Source organism: Taudactylus pleione, unplaced genomic scaffold (assembly GCF_031769625.1).
Source record: "Taudactylus pleione unplaced genomic scaffold, aTauple2 ptg000770l, whole genome shotgun sequence".
In the NCBI taxonomy this organism is placed as follows: Eukaryota; Metazoa; Chordata; class Amphibia; order Anura; family Myobatrachidae; genus Taudactylus; species Taudactylus pleione.
This window is the reverse complement of record NW_028285172.1, coordinates 17409-31765: the sequence shown is the minus strand read 5'-3', so window position 1 is coordinate 31765 and position 14357 is coordinate 17409. Positions and strand designations below refer to the sequence as shown.

Genomic DNA, 14357 nt, shown 5'->3' with positions numbered 1-14357 from the left:
TGTGGTATATCATTCTATTAATAAGTACGTCTGTAGAAGTGGCCGGTGTATTACATAGGTACAGTAAGAGATGTATGTACAATAACAGGAGTGCGGCACAGTGGTGAGAGAGAAAGCAGCGTCCCTCAGACTCAGGCCATGACACGTCGGTGTCTGTGATGTCACTTCCTGCGAGTCTCAGCATAATCCAATCCTACCAGTAACAATGATTCTTTCCTGCGAGTTACCAATGCTAGGACAGACATCACGCCATCTCATTATGCACAAAGCAGAAGGAATACGCCTCATATTACGCTAGTACGATACGCCGATCACAGGTAGAAGCAATGTCCTTCCATACATATATTTCCTCCATTGCAGTCTGTGCCGCGGAGATACTTCCGGCCTGGCCTCAGGGCGCCTCCTGGAATTCCGGATGTGATGATGAGGAGTTCAGGACAAAGGTCTCAGATGCTCTTCTGGGCTCGTTCTTCTACATAAAGTTGCATCTAAATGAAGAGAGAGACACTATTGTATTCTGCTATTAAGGTGGCCACTTACTGACATGACCATTGGTGCCTACGGGAGCGTATTCCGTGCATCCGGAAAGTATTCACAGCGCTTCACTTTTTCCACATTTTGTTATGTTACAGTCTTATTCCAAAATGGAATAAATTCATTTTTGTCCTCAAAATTCTACACACAATACCCCATAATGACAACATGTAAAAAGTTTAACATTTTTTTGCAAATTTAATTAAAAAATAAAAAACTAAGAAATCACATGTACATAAGTAATCACAGCCTTTGCTCAACACTTTGTTGATGCCCCTTTGGCAGCAATTACAGCCTCAGGTCTTTTTGAATATGAGGCCACAAGCTTGGCACACCTATCTTTGGGCAGTTTCGCCCATTCCTCTTTGCAGCACCTCTCAAGCTCCATCAGGTTGGATGGGAAGCGTCGGTGCACAGCCATTTTCAGATATCTCCAGAGATGTTCAATCAGATTCAAGTCTGGGCTCTGGCTGGGCCACTCCAGGACATTCAGAGAGTTGTCCTGAAGCCACTGGGGCGACTGGATGAGCCGTCGCCTCAGTCTGAGGTCAAGAGCGCTCTGGAGCAGGTTTTGATCCAGGATGTCTCTGTACATTGCTGCATTTATCTTTCCCTCTATCCTGACTAGTCTCCCAGTTCCTGCCACTGAAAAACATCCCCACAACATGATGCTGCCACCACCGTGCTTCACTGTAGGGATGGTATTGGCTTGGTGATGAGCGGTGCCTGGTTTCCTCCATACATAACGCCTGGCATTCACGTCAAAGAGTTCAATCTTTGTCTCATCATGGTCTGAGAGTCCTTCAGGTGCATTTTGGCAAACTCCAGGCGGGTTGCCATGTGCTTTTTATTAAAGAGTGGCTTCTATCTGGCCACTCTACCATACAGGCCTGATTGGTGGATTGCTGCAGAGATGGTTGTGCTTCTGGAAGGTTCTCCTCTCTCCACAGAGGAATGGCTGTAGCTCTGACAGAGTGACCATCGGGTTCTTGGTCACCTCCCTGACTAAGACCCTTCTACTCCGATCGCTCAGTTTAGACCAACTCTAGGAAGAGTCCTGGGGGTTCCGAACTTCTTCCATTTACGGATGATGGAGGCCACTGTGCTCATTGGGACCTTCAAAGCAGCAGATATTTTTCTGTACCCTTCCCCAGATTTGTGCCTCGAGACAATCCTGTCTCGGAGGTCTACAGACAATTCCTTGGACTTCATGCTTGGTTTGTGCTCTGACATGCACTGTCAAGTGTGGGACCTTAAATAGACAGGTGTATGCCATTCAAAATCATGTCCAGTCACCTGAATTTACCACTGGTGGACTCCAATTAAGCTGTAGGAACATCTCAAGGATGATCAGTGGAAACAGGATGCACCTGAGCTCAATTTTGAGCTTCATGGCAAATGCCGTGAATACTTATGTACATGTGATTTCTTAGGTTTTTTGTTTTTTTTTTAAATTAAATTTGCAAAGACCTCAAAAAAAATTTTTTTTAATGCGCTCGGACTGGGTCGATAGCCCCCCACAGAGCATGCGCACTCATGCGCATGCGTGAGACCCGCTACGACCGACAGCGCCGGTCGTAGCGGGTCTCTTTCCAAAGGGGGCGAGCTGTCGATGTTGATTGACAGCTCGCCCAGTTTGGAAGGCGGGCCGGGGGGGTGGCAGCCCAAACGGAGGCGTTCCCATGGGAACGCCTACCGTTTGGGGGAGGCCCCACTGACATCACTAGTGATGTCAGTGGAGAGCTTCTGGCTCAGACAGAGCCAGAAGCTCTCAGGGGCTTATGACAAGTGAGACCCTACCCTAGGGTCTCGTCGTAAGCCCCGATGGTCGCGATGGTCTCTGACCATCGCGACCATCACCCGAGCGGTCGTTAGAGCTGTGGGTGTTCCCACAGCCTAACGACCGCAACAGAGGCAGGCGGTCAGGATGCAAGTGGCCGCCCAGTTTCTGAGCGACCGCTTGCATCCTCCGACCGCCTCTAAATGAGGCACATTGTGTGTAGAATTTTGAGGACAACAATGAATTTATTCCATTCTGAAATAAGACTTTAACATAACAAAATGTGGAAACAGTGAAGCGCTGTGAATACTTTCCGGATGCACTGTATATAGACAGTAGGGGGGTCTCACCTGTCTCCCGGGGGGTGTTATTATGGGATGCACTGTATATAGACAGTAGGGGGGTCTCACCTGTCTCCCGGGGGGTGTTATTATGGGATGCACTGTATATAGACAGTAGGGGGGTCTCACCTGTCTCCCGGGGGGTGTTATTATGGGATGCACTGTATATAGACAGTAGGGGGGTCTCACCTGTCTCCCGGGGGGTGTTATTATGGGATGCACTGTATATAGACAGTAGGGGGGTCTCACCTGTCTCCCGGGGGGTGTTATTATGGGATGCACTGTATATCACTAGGAGCAGCAGATACGGAGTAACCCAGGGGCTGTGTAATCTGTGGCCTGCAGTCAGTAAGGGAATCCCCCCATCATTACCATGTGCTGAGCTGGGTCAGGTGACTCTGCGCACGGGGCGGGGCACTTCCAGGCCATTATTGGATGCTATAGAAGCCACACTTAGTGCACATTCCTTCTAGCACATAATGTGGTCTAGAGAAGGTTTATAAACAGAATCCCACACAAAACAAAAAAAAGATTTTACATTTAATAATAAGATGTAAATAAACATCTTTGGGACATTTTAATTATGTTATTAACAAACAGTAACAACCAAAACGCAGCCTTCAATGTTACATGGGGAATTAAACAAGCGACCTGTGGCTCCTACTCGTCTCCTTCTCTCACTTTTTGGATTTACAGTATACGTGGTTCCAGACCGCTCACCTTTAGGATATCCGAGGTCATTGTCTTCAGTGGTATAAGGCGAGGTTCCTGCATGTGTACGTCCTGCTCATCTGCCAGGATCCAGGGAAAATCCTGCAGAGACGAGGACAGGTAAGAAGACTGCGGTATTAGGTATCACCCTTACAGAGAAGCACGGGAAGGAATATGTAAGTAAGAGTCCTGCAGAGACGAGGACAGGTAAGCAGGCTGCGGTATTAGGTATCACCATTACAGAGAAGCACGGGAAGGAATATGTAAGTAAGGGTCCTGCAGAGTCGAGGACAGGTAAGCAGGCTGCGGTATTAGGTATCACCATTACAGAGAAGCACGGGAAGGAATATGTAAGTAAGGGTCCTGCAGAGACGAGGACAGGTAAGCAGGCTGCAGTATTAGTGATCACCATTACAGAGAAGCACGGGAAGGAATATGTAAGTAAGGGTCCTGCAGAGACGAGGACGGGTAAGCAGGCTGCGGTATTAGGTATCACCATTACAGAGAAGCACGGGAAGGAATATGTAAGTAAGGGTCCTGCAGAGACGAGGACAGGTAAGCAGGCTGCGGTATTATCACCATTACAGAGAAGCACGGGAAGGAATATGTAAGTAAGGGTCCTGCAGAGACGAGGACAGGTAAGCAGGCTGCGGTATTAGGTATCACCCTTACAGAGAAGCACGGGAAGGAATATGTAAGTAAGGGTCTTGCAGAGACGAGGACAGGTAAGCAGGCTGCGGTATTAGTTATCACCATTACAGAGAAGCACGGGAAGGAATATGTAAGTAAGGGTCCTGCAGAGACGAGGACAGGTAAGCAGGCTGCGGTATTAGATATCACCATTACAGAGAAGCACGGGAAGGAATATGTAAGTAAGGGTCCTGCAGAGACGAGGACAGGTAAGCAGGCTGCGGTATTATCACCATTACAGAGAAGCACGGGAAGGAATATGTAAGTAAGGGTCCTGCAGAGAGGACAGGTAAGCAGGCTGCGGTATTAGATATCACCATTACAGAGAAGCACGGGAAGGAATATGTAAGTAAGGGTCCTGCAGAGAGGACAGGTAAGCAGGCTGCGGTATTAGTGATCACCATTACAGAGAAGCACGGGAAGGAATATGTAAGTAAGGGTCCTGCAGAGATGAGGACAGGTAAGCAGGCTGCGGTATTAGGTATCACCATTACAGAGAAGCACGGGAAGGAATATGTAAGTAAGGGTCCTGCAGAGAGGACAGGTAAGCAGGCTGCGGTATTATCACCATTACAGAGAAGCACGGGAAGGAATATGTAAGTAAGGGTCCTGCAGAGACGAGGACAGGTAAGCAGGCTGCGGTATTAGTGATCACCATTACAGAGAAGCACGGGAAGGAATATGTAAGTAAGGGTCCTGCAGAGAGGACAGGTAAGCAGGCTGCGGTATTAGGTATCACCATTACAGAGAAGCACGGGAAGGAATATGTAAGTAAGGGTCCTGCAGAGAGGACAGGTAAGCAGACTGCGGTATTAGGTATCACCATTACAGAGAAGCACGGGAAGGAATATGTAAGTAAGGGTCCTGCAGAGAGGACAGGTAAGCAGACTGCGGTATTAGGTATCACCCTTACAGAGAAGCACGGGAAGGAATATGTAAGTAAGGGTCCTGCAGAGACGAGGACAGGTAAGCAGGCTGCGGTATTAGGTATCACCATTACAGAGAAGCACGGGAAGGAATATGTAAGTAAGGGTCCTGCAGAGAGGACAGGTAAGCAGGCTGAGGTATTAGGCATCACCCTTACTTACATATTCCTTCCCGTGCTTCTCTGTAAGGGTCCAGCAGAGAGGACAGGTAAGCAGACTGCGGTATTAGTGATCACCATTACAGAGAAGCACGGGAAGGAATATGTAAGTAAGGGTCCTGCAGAGACGAGGACAGGTAAGCAGACTGCGGTATTAGTGATCACCATTACAGAGAAGCACGGGAAGGAATATGTAAGTAAGGGTCCTGCAGAGACGAGGACAGGTAAGCAGGCTGCGGTATTAGGTATCACCATTACAGAGAAGCACGGGAAGGAATATGTAAGTAAGGGTCCTGCAGAGACGAGGACAGGTAAGCAGGCTGCGGTATTAGTGATCACCATTACAGAGAAGCACGGGAAGGAATATGTAAGTAAGGGTCCTGCAGAGACGAGGACAGGTAAGCAGGCTGCGGTATTAGGTATCACCATTACAGAGAAGCACGGGAAGGAATATGTAAGTAAGGGTCCTGCAGAGACGAGGACAGGTAAGCAGGCTGCGGTATTAGTTATCACCATTACAGAGAAGCACGGGAAGGAATATGTAAGTAAGGGTCCTGCAGAGACGAGGACAGGTAAGCAGACTGCGGTATTAGTGATCACCATTACAGAGAAGCACGGGAAGGAATATGTAAGTAAGGGTCCTGCAGAGACGAGGACAGGTAAGCAGACTGCGGTATTAGTTATCACCATTACAGAGAAGCACGGGAAGGAATATGTAAGTAAGGGTCCTGCAGAGAGGACAGGTAAGCAGGCTGCGGTATTAGTGATCACCATTACAGAGAAGCACGGGAAGGAATATGTAAGTAAGGGTCCTGCAGAGACGAGGACAGGTAAGCAGGCTGCGGTATTAGTGATCACCATTACAGAGAAGCACGGGAAGGAATATGTAAGTAAGGGTCCTGCAGAGACGAGGACAGGTAAGCAGGCTGAGGTATTAGTGATCACCATTACAGAGAAGCACGGGAAGGAATATGTAAGTAAGGGTCCTGCAGAGACGATGACAGGTAAGCAGGCTGCGGTATTATCACCATTACAGAGAAGCACGGGAAGGAATATGTAAGTAAGGGTCCTGCAGAGACGAGGACAGGTAAGCAGGCTGCGGTATTAGTGATCACCATTACAGAGAAGCACGGGAAGGAATATGTAAGTAAGGGTCCTGCAGAGACGAGGACAGGTAAGCAGGCTGCGGTATTAGGTATCACCATTACAGAGAAGCACGGGAAGGAATATGTAAGTAAGGGTCCTGCAGAGACGAGGACAGGTAAGCAGGCTGCGGTATTAGTTATCACCATTACAGAGAAGCACGGGAAGGAATATGTAAGTAAGGGTCCTGCAGAGACGAGGACAGGTAAGCAGACTGCGGTATTAGTGATCACCATTACAGAGAAGCACGGGAAGGAATATGTAAGTAAGGGTCCTGCAGAGACGAGGACAGGTAAGCAGACTGCGGTATTATCACCATTACAGAGAAGCACGGGAAGGAATATGTAAGTAAGGGTCCTGCAGAGAGGACAGGTAAGCAGGCTGCGGTATTAGTGATCACCATTACAGAGAAGCACGGGAAGGAATATGTAAGTAAGGGTCCTGCAGAGACGAGGACAGGTAAGCAGGCTGCGGTATTAGTGATCACCATTACAGAGAAGCACGGGAAGGAATATGTAAGTAAGGGTCCTGCAGAGACGAGGACAGGTAAGCAGGCTGAGGTATTAGTGATCACCATTACAGAGAAGCACGGGAAGGAATATGTAAGTAAGAGTCCTGCAGAGACGAGGACAGGTAAGCAGGCTGCGGTATTAGGTATCACCATTACAGAGAAGCACGGGAAGGAATATGTAAGTAAGGGTCCTGCAGAGAGGACAGGTAAGCAGGCTGCGGTATTAGTGATCACCATTACAGAGAAGCACGGGAAGGAATATGTAAGTAAGGGTCCTGCAGAGACGAGGACAGGTAAGCAGACTGCGGTATTATGACATGACAACGCCATCATTATCGTTCAATTGATCATTAATCGTTCACAAATAGGGCATTAAAATGTTGAAAACAACCAGTGATGTGCATTCCCGCTGGTCGTTTTCGCCATCAATCATCGTCTGAACATGCCGGTCAGTCTGCCGATAACGACAGATTGGCCATGTTCAGGGATGAGGGAGGGTGACTGCACTGAATGACATATCGCTCAGTGTAAGCCCTGCAGGGGATGGGGAACGACGGTACAATTACAATGTTGGACACGCACCTGCAGATATGGTCCTTACAATTCAATGGTGACTGATCACGCAACAGCTAATTCCATAATTCTATTAGCAAATCTTGTTAAGACACAATGGATGTAGCTCCTGTATGTACACCCTTATATCACTAGGAGAGGCAGCAACAGATCGACTACATGTGACAGGGACAGTGCCATGATGTGAGGAGGGAAATGGAGGCAGCAGGAAGTCACAGACTGAGAGTTATATAGTGGGAGGAGCAGGGTCCCCAGCAGCACAGAGTATATCAGGAGATGAGTGATGTATTAGTGAGGACAGGGCTGCATGTGACAGGGGTAGTGATATGATGTGAGGAGGGGAATGGAGGCAGCAGGAAGTCACAGACTGAGAGTTATATAGTGGGAGGAGCAGGGTCCCCAGCAGCACAGAGTATATCAGGAGATGAGTGATGTGTTAGTGAGGACAGGGCTGCATGTGACAGGGGCAGTGACATGATGGGAGGAGGGGAATGGAGGCAGCAGGAAGTCACAGACTGAGAGTTATATAGTGGGAGGAGCAGGGTCCCCAGCAGCACAGAGTATATCAGGAGATGAGTGATGTGTTAGTGAGGACAGGGCTGCATGTGACAGGGGCAGTGACATGATGTGAGGAGGGGAATGGAGGCAGCAGGCAGGGTCCCCCAGCAGCACAGAGTATATCAGGAGATGAGTGATGTGTTAGTGAGGACAGGGCTGCATGTGACAGGGGCAGTGACATGATGTGAGGAGGGGAATGGAGGCAGCAGGAAGCCGCAGACTGAGCGTTATATAGTGGGAGGAGAAGGGTCCCCAGCAGCACAGAGTATATCAGGAGATGAGTGATGTGTCAGTGAGGACAGGGCTGCATGTGACAGGGGCAGTGACATGATGTGAGGAGGGGAATGGAGGCAGCAGGAAGCCGCAGACTGAGCGTTATATAGTGGGAGGAGAAGGGTCCCCAGCAGCACAGAGTATATCAGGAGATGAGTGATGTGTCAGTGAGGACAGGGCTGCATGTGACAGGGGCAGTGACATGATGTGAGGAAGGGAATGGAGGCAGCAGGCAGGGTCCCCCAGCAGCACAGAGTATATCAGGAGATGAGTGATGGAGTGATGTGTTAGTGAGGACAGGGCTGTATGTGACAGGGGCAGTGACATGATGTGAGGAGGGGAATGGAGGCAACAAGACTTCAGTATAATGAATCATGATCAATAAACACTGCTGTGACTTTAGCACATGTTAGTATGTTAGTCACATATATTGCTGTTCAATATGCAAAAAAAAAAAGCATTTAAATGAACTGAACACAATAAAACCAATCACAGAACATGGAGGGGCTCATTGGGAAGTGCTCTGTAATTTACCTTTATAACTTGAATCTTTTCCATATTCCTTGTAGCTGCCTCTCTCGTATGGACTAGTAAAGTAAATGTGCAACCTGCAATACATACGAGTATAAATGTAGTGTATTACCTGTATCATTATAATGGTATAAATATAGTGTATTACATGTATAGTTATAATGATATAAATATAGTGTATTACATGTATAGTTTTAATGGTATAAATGTAGTGTATTACCTGTATAGTTAGAATGGTATAGTGTATTACATGTATAGTTAGAATGGTATAATATGAGATATGGTAAGAACTTACCCTTGTTATCTCTATTTCCATAGGATTCCACAGGATACCTTGGGGTATAGGTGTGACGTCAGTCGCTGGGCACCATAGAGTTAAGCTTTTCAGCCTCCCAGGATGCACTAGGGTCCCCCTCCTATACCCCGCCCCCGAGCCAAGGCACCTCAGTTAGTTATCAAGCCATAGGCCGGAGGAGGAGAAAAGAGAGAGAAAAAAGATCTGGACACACACAAGAATCACATTCTCACCAGAGGGAGACGGAAAACCGGTGACCAGAGCAAAGCCCATCTGCAGCACAGGTGCGACAGGGCGGGAGTCCTGTGGAACCCTATGGACTTCGTAGAAATAGAGATAAAAAGGGTAAGTTCTTACCATATCTCATATTTTCTACTTCAGGGTCCATAGGGTATCCACAGGATACCTTGGGGATGTCCCAAAGCAGTATCCTTTAAGGGTGGGGACGCTCCTGTGCAGAAAGGAGAATCCGCCGCCCGAAGGAAGCATCCTGAGAGGCGAAGGTGTCAAACCTGTAATACCTCACGAAGGTATGGACAGAGGACCACGTAGCAGCCTTGCAGATCTGGACTGCAGAGGCACCACGTCGAGCTGCCCACAAAGGACCCACAGACCTAGTGGAATGAGCCTTCAGAGAAGGAGGGACCGTTAGGCCTTCATGAAGATAAGCTTCAGAAATAGCCATACGGATCCAGGCTGCCAAAGTTTGCTTTGAAGCAGGCCAACCCTTTTTACGGAAGCCATAGAGGACAAACAAAGCGTCCGACTTCCTAAACGAAGAAGTGCGGTCAACATAAGTCCTTAAGGCCTGCACAACATCCAAAGAGGCCTCACCCACGGAAAGACCCGGTGAGTTAAAGGCCGGAACAACGATTTCCTCGTTAACATGAAACTGTGAAACAACTTTGGGAAGAAACTCGGGCCGAGTGCGGAGCACTGCCCTGTTCCCATGAAAAACCAAGAAAGGGGGTCTACAAGAAAGAGCCCCTAACTCAGAAACACGTCTGGCCGAAGCAATGGCCAGAAGGAAAACAGTCTTAGCTGTTAGCCATTTAAGATCCACTGAGCCCAGTGGTTCAAACGGCGGTCCTTGGAGAGCCCTCAGGACCACAGCCAAATCCCAAGGCGCCACAGGTGGAACAAAGGGCGGCTGAATGCGGAGAACACCTTGCATAAAGGTCCGCACATCCGGGATTGTAGCAATCCTACGGTGAAACCAGACAGATAGGGCCGAAACCTGTACCTTCAAAGAAGCAAGGCGAAGCCCATGATCTAGTCCCGCTTGCAGGAAGGCGAGAATCCGAGACAGACGAAACTCCCGCGGTGCATAACCTCTCGGTCGACACCACTGGAAGAACGAATGCCACACGCGATGGCATATCCTCGCGGAAGACGGTTTCTGAGCTCGTAACATGGTACGCACCACAGAGCTGGAAAACCCCCGGGACCTCAGCATGGCCGTCTCAACAGCCACGCCGTCAAAGACAGCCGAGTCAGGTCCGGGTGAAGGCAAGGACCCTGAGACAGAAGGTCCGGTCGTAGCGGCAACCGCAGAGGACTGTCCACGGACAGACCCTGAAGGTCTGAGAACCAGTGCCGTCTGGGCCACGCGGGAGCTATCAACAGGAGCGTCCCTCCTTCCTGTTTGAATTTCCGGATTACCCGTGGAAGAAGGGAGACCGGAGGAAACAGGTATGCGAACCGGAACGTCGACCGGACGGACAGAGCATCCACCAGAGACGCCCCTTCGTCTCTTGTGCGAGACCCGTACACCGGCAACTTGTTGTTGTGCCGGGACGCCATGAGGTCGATCTCTGGAAGACCCCACCTGTCCACCAGCAGTTGAAAAACGTCCGGGTACAGGGACCATTCCCCCGGATGAACGTCCTGGCGACTTAGAAAGTCCGCCTCCCAATTTAGCACTCCCGGGATGAAGACCGCTGATATGGCCGGAAAATTGCGCTCCGCCCAAACCAGGATCCGAGAAACCTCTACGAGAGCCGACCGACTGCGAGTTCCTCCTTGCCTGTTTATGTAGGCCACGGTGGTAGCGTTGTCCGACTGGACCTGCACCGGGTGACCCTGGAGAAACCGATGTGCCTGCTGGAGAGCATTGAAGACCGCACGGAGTTCCAAGATATTTATTGGAAGCTCCGCTTCTGTCGGCGTCCACCTGCCCTGGAACAAGTGTGGACCCGAAACTGCTCCCCAGCCCCGAAGACTGGCGTCCGTTGTCAACAGGACCCAATTTTAACCCAGAACGGACGTCCCTTGTTGAGGTGGGTCGTCTGTAACCACCACGCAAGGGACAGGCGAACCTCCGGGGTGATCACAATCGTCTGGGACTTCAGAGACTGAGGCAGCCCGTTCCACTTGGACAGGATCAGGTGCTGCAGAGGTCTGGAGTGAAACTGGGCGTATTCCACCATGTCGAACACCGACACCATGGAGCCCAGTAACCTCATCGCCGAGTGTAGGGACACCCGGCGGCTGTGCAGACAACTGCGCACCCTTGACTGTAAAGCAGAGATCTTGTCCTCCGTCACGAAGATCCTTTGCTTTCCCGAGTCCAATAAGGCTCCAAGATGCAGAATCATCCGAGACGGGATTAGAGTGGACTTCTGCCAGTTGATTAGCCAGCCGTGCCGTTGCAGCAGTGCAATGGTCAGGTCCAAGTGGCGTAACAGGAGCTCTGGAGATCCTGCCACCAATAACAGGTCGTCCAAGTACGGCAACATGCGGACTCCTTGCAGCCGCAGAGAAGCCGCCATGACCGCCATCACCTTGGTGAAAACACGTGGTGCTGTCGCCAGGCCAAAAGGCAACGCCCGAAACTGGAAGTGGTCGCTGCAGATTGCAAACCTGAGGAACTGTTGATGGCGCAAAAAAATAGGGACATGCAGGTAAGCGTCCTGTATGTCCAATGACACCATGTAGTCCCCAGGTTCCAGCGCCAGAATGATGGACTGTAGGGTCTCCATCCGAAACTTCGGGACCCGCAAAGACTTGTTGAGTGCTTTGAGGTTGAGAATCGGACGATACGACCCATTGGGTTTCTGTACCAAAAATAGATTTGAATAGAAACCCTGGCCCCTCTGGGAGAATGGAACAGGCACTATAACTCCAGCCTGGAGCATAGTGTGCAATACCTTCCGCAGCTCCGTAGCCTTGTTCCGGTCTGATGGTAGACCCGAGGTGAAGAATCGAGCCGGGGGTCTGTGCCGGAAGGAGAGGGCGTATCCGTGGGAAACCACCTCCAGAACCCAAGTGTCTATCGTAGTGGCCGACCAACACTGCGCGAAGTGCAGCAGGCGGCCTCCCACCCTGGGATCCCCCAAAGGGAGGCCTGGACCGTCAGGCCGCAGGCTTGTCATCTGGCTTGGGGGCCGGACGTCTGGTACTCCTTGCCTGCTTCCGGGGCTTGGTAGATTTCTTAGGACCAGCCTGTAGAGGAAACGACTGTGGTTTGGGCCTGCCCTGGGCCCTAGATGACCGAAAGGACGATGGTCCAGAACCAGAAGGAGCAGCGGCCGACGGGAGACAAGCCGATTTGGCTGCCGCCAGCGTGGCCACAATCTTATCCAGATCCGGACCGAACGGAACTTCTCCGGTAAACGGCAACGCCTCCAGACCCTTTTTGGAATCTGCGTCCGCCTTCCAGGATCGCAGCCACAAGGTGCGACGAGCAGCCACCGCTGCTGAAGAAATTCTAGACACCAGAGTACTAATGTCTAGGGCCGCCTCGTTGATATAAGTGGCCGAATCACGGAGATTACCAATCAACTCCGCCTGTTCGGCCGGACAGTCGGAATCAAAAGAAGCCTCTAATGAATCTGCCCAGCGCTCCATCGCTCTGGCAACCCAGCAAATGGCCATAGCCGGTCGTGCTGCCCCCCCCGCAAGGGAATAAGTGGACTTCAGGCAGATCTCCACCTTGCGGTCCGTAGCATCCTTAAGGGAGGACATAGATGGCATCGGCAATGTGGCACTACGGACAAGACGGGTCACGTGAGAATCCACCTGTGGAGGGGATTCCCACTTTGCAAAATAATTATCCGCGAACGGATAAGCCACCACCAGGCGTCTCTGCGGCTGGTATCTTTTGCCAGGCTGTTTCCACGCCTCCTCTAAATGGTCCACCAACTGACCCGAAAGAGGAAAAACTGTGGCATCGCCCTTCACATCTTTGAAAAAGGCATACTTAGATTTAGCCGCTGGGGGAACTTCGTCCTCAATCACCAAGGCTGTGCGGACCGCCCGAATAAGTCCAGGAATATATACTTTGGACTTAGCATCAGCGTCCTTAGTATGGAGAGGTTCCTGATCGTAAGGATCCAGAATCTCCCCATCATCAGACGTCCCCTCGTCATCCTCATAAGGAGCCGACAGAGACGCCACCGGCCGTTTATGCGGCCGCATCACAGACTCCCCTTGCAACACATCCGACAAGTGCTGTACAGAACTCGTCAGGGAGTTAACCCACGCTGGCTCCTGAGAAACCGGGAGCGGGGAAATAGGGAGACTGTCGGGTACCACCAATTGTCGTGGGAACCCCTGCATGGGTGACGACACCACAGACTGCTGGGACAAACCCATCGGAGTAAACGCGGGCTGCGGAGCTAACAGGCCCACTAAGGCTGTAAGCCCATCAGCGAAACAAGCCCAGGGCGGCTCCTGTACCGGTGCTGTAACCGTAAGAGGCCGCGCCATGGACAGACACTGCCGGCAAAGGCCCTCCGCGCTACCCTCCCCCTCCGCTAACGGTACTTTACACGTAGTACACTGTAGGCGGAGGGGAAAATCACTTTCGGACATGATGGCACCACGTATGTGACCTCTCTCACCAATTATAACTTAAATAGGCGAGAGACCACCCTGCAGCACCGCACCGCAAGGGCTTAGCAGAAAGAACAGGGACAGAATAAAGCTGACAGTTTAGAAGAAAAGTTACAGGCAGCAGCGCTAGCACAGTCACATACAATGCAAAGAAAATCAATTCCTGCACTAACATCGCTGATCACTCAACTACGCAGACACAGGGCCTGGTAGGACACAGCGCTGCATACACAGACCTGACCACAGCGGAGGAGAGGTATGCGGGGGGACCCAGACCACGATGCTTCCGTCCAGCGCTTCCAGCAGCGTTCACCATGCGTTCTGGAGAAGATGGCCGCCGAGGAGCAGAGAGAAGGCGGGCCTGGGGGAGGAGCGCTGCCACAGGACCAGACGGCAGCGTGCAGAGGGCTGTGTGCAGCGGGGGAGGCGCCGGCTGTGAGACAGGAAAGGCGCGCTCCCCTGGCATGCATTTAACCCCTGGGACGCCGCAGCGCTAC

The 14357-nt window shown here is 50.8% G+C and overlaps 1 long non-coding RNA gene across 1 annotated transcript; it reads right to left on the bottom strand.

The window, feature by feature from the left end:
• On the bottom strand, window positions 1–9048 carry LOC148476830 (uncharacterized). The gene is made up of 3 exons (XR_015872597.1): window positions 8733–9048; window positions 3376–3468; window positions 1–488 (listed from the first exon to the last, which is right to left on the bottom strand). It is a non-coding gene; the product is annotated as an uncharacterized LOC148476830 (long non-coding RNA).
• Window positions 9049–14357: the final 5309 nt, after the last annotated feature.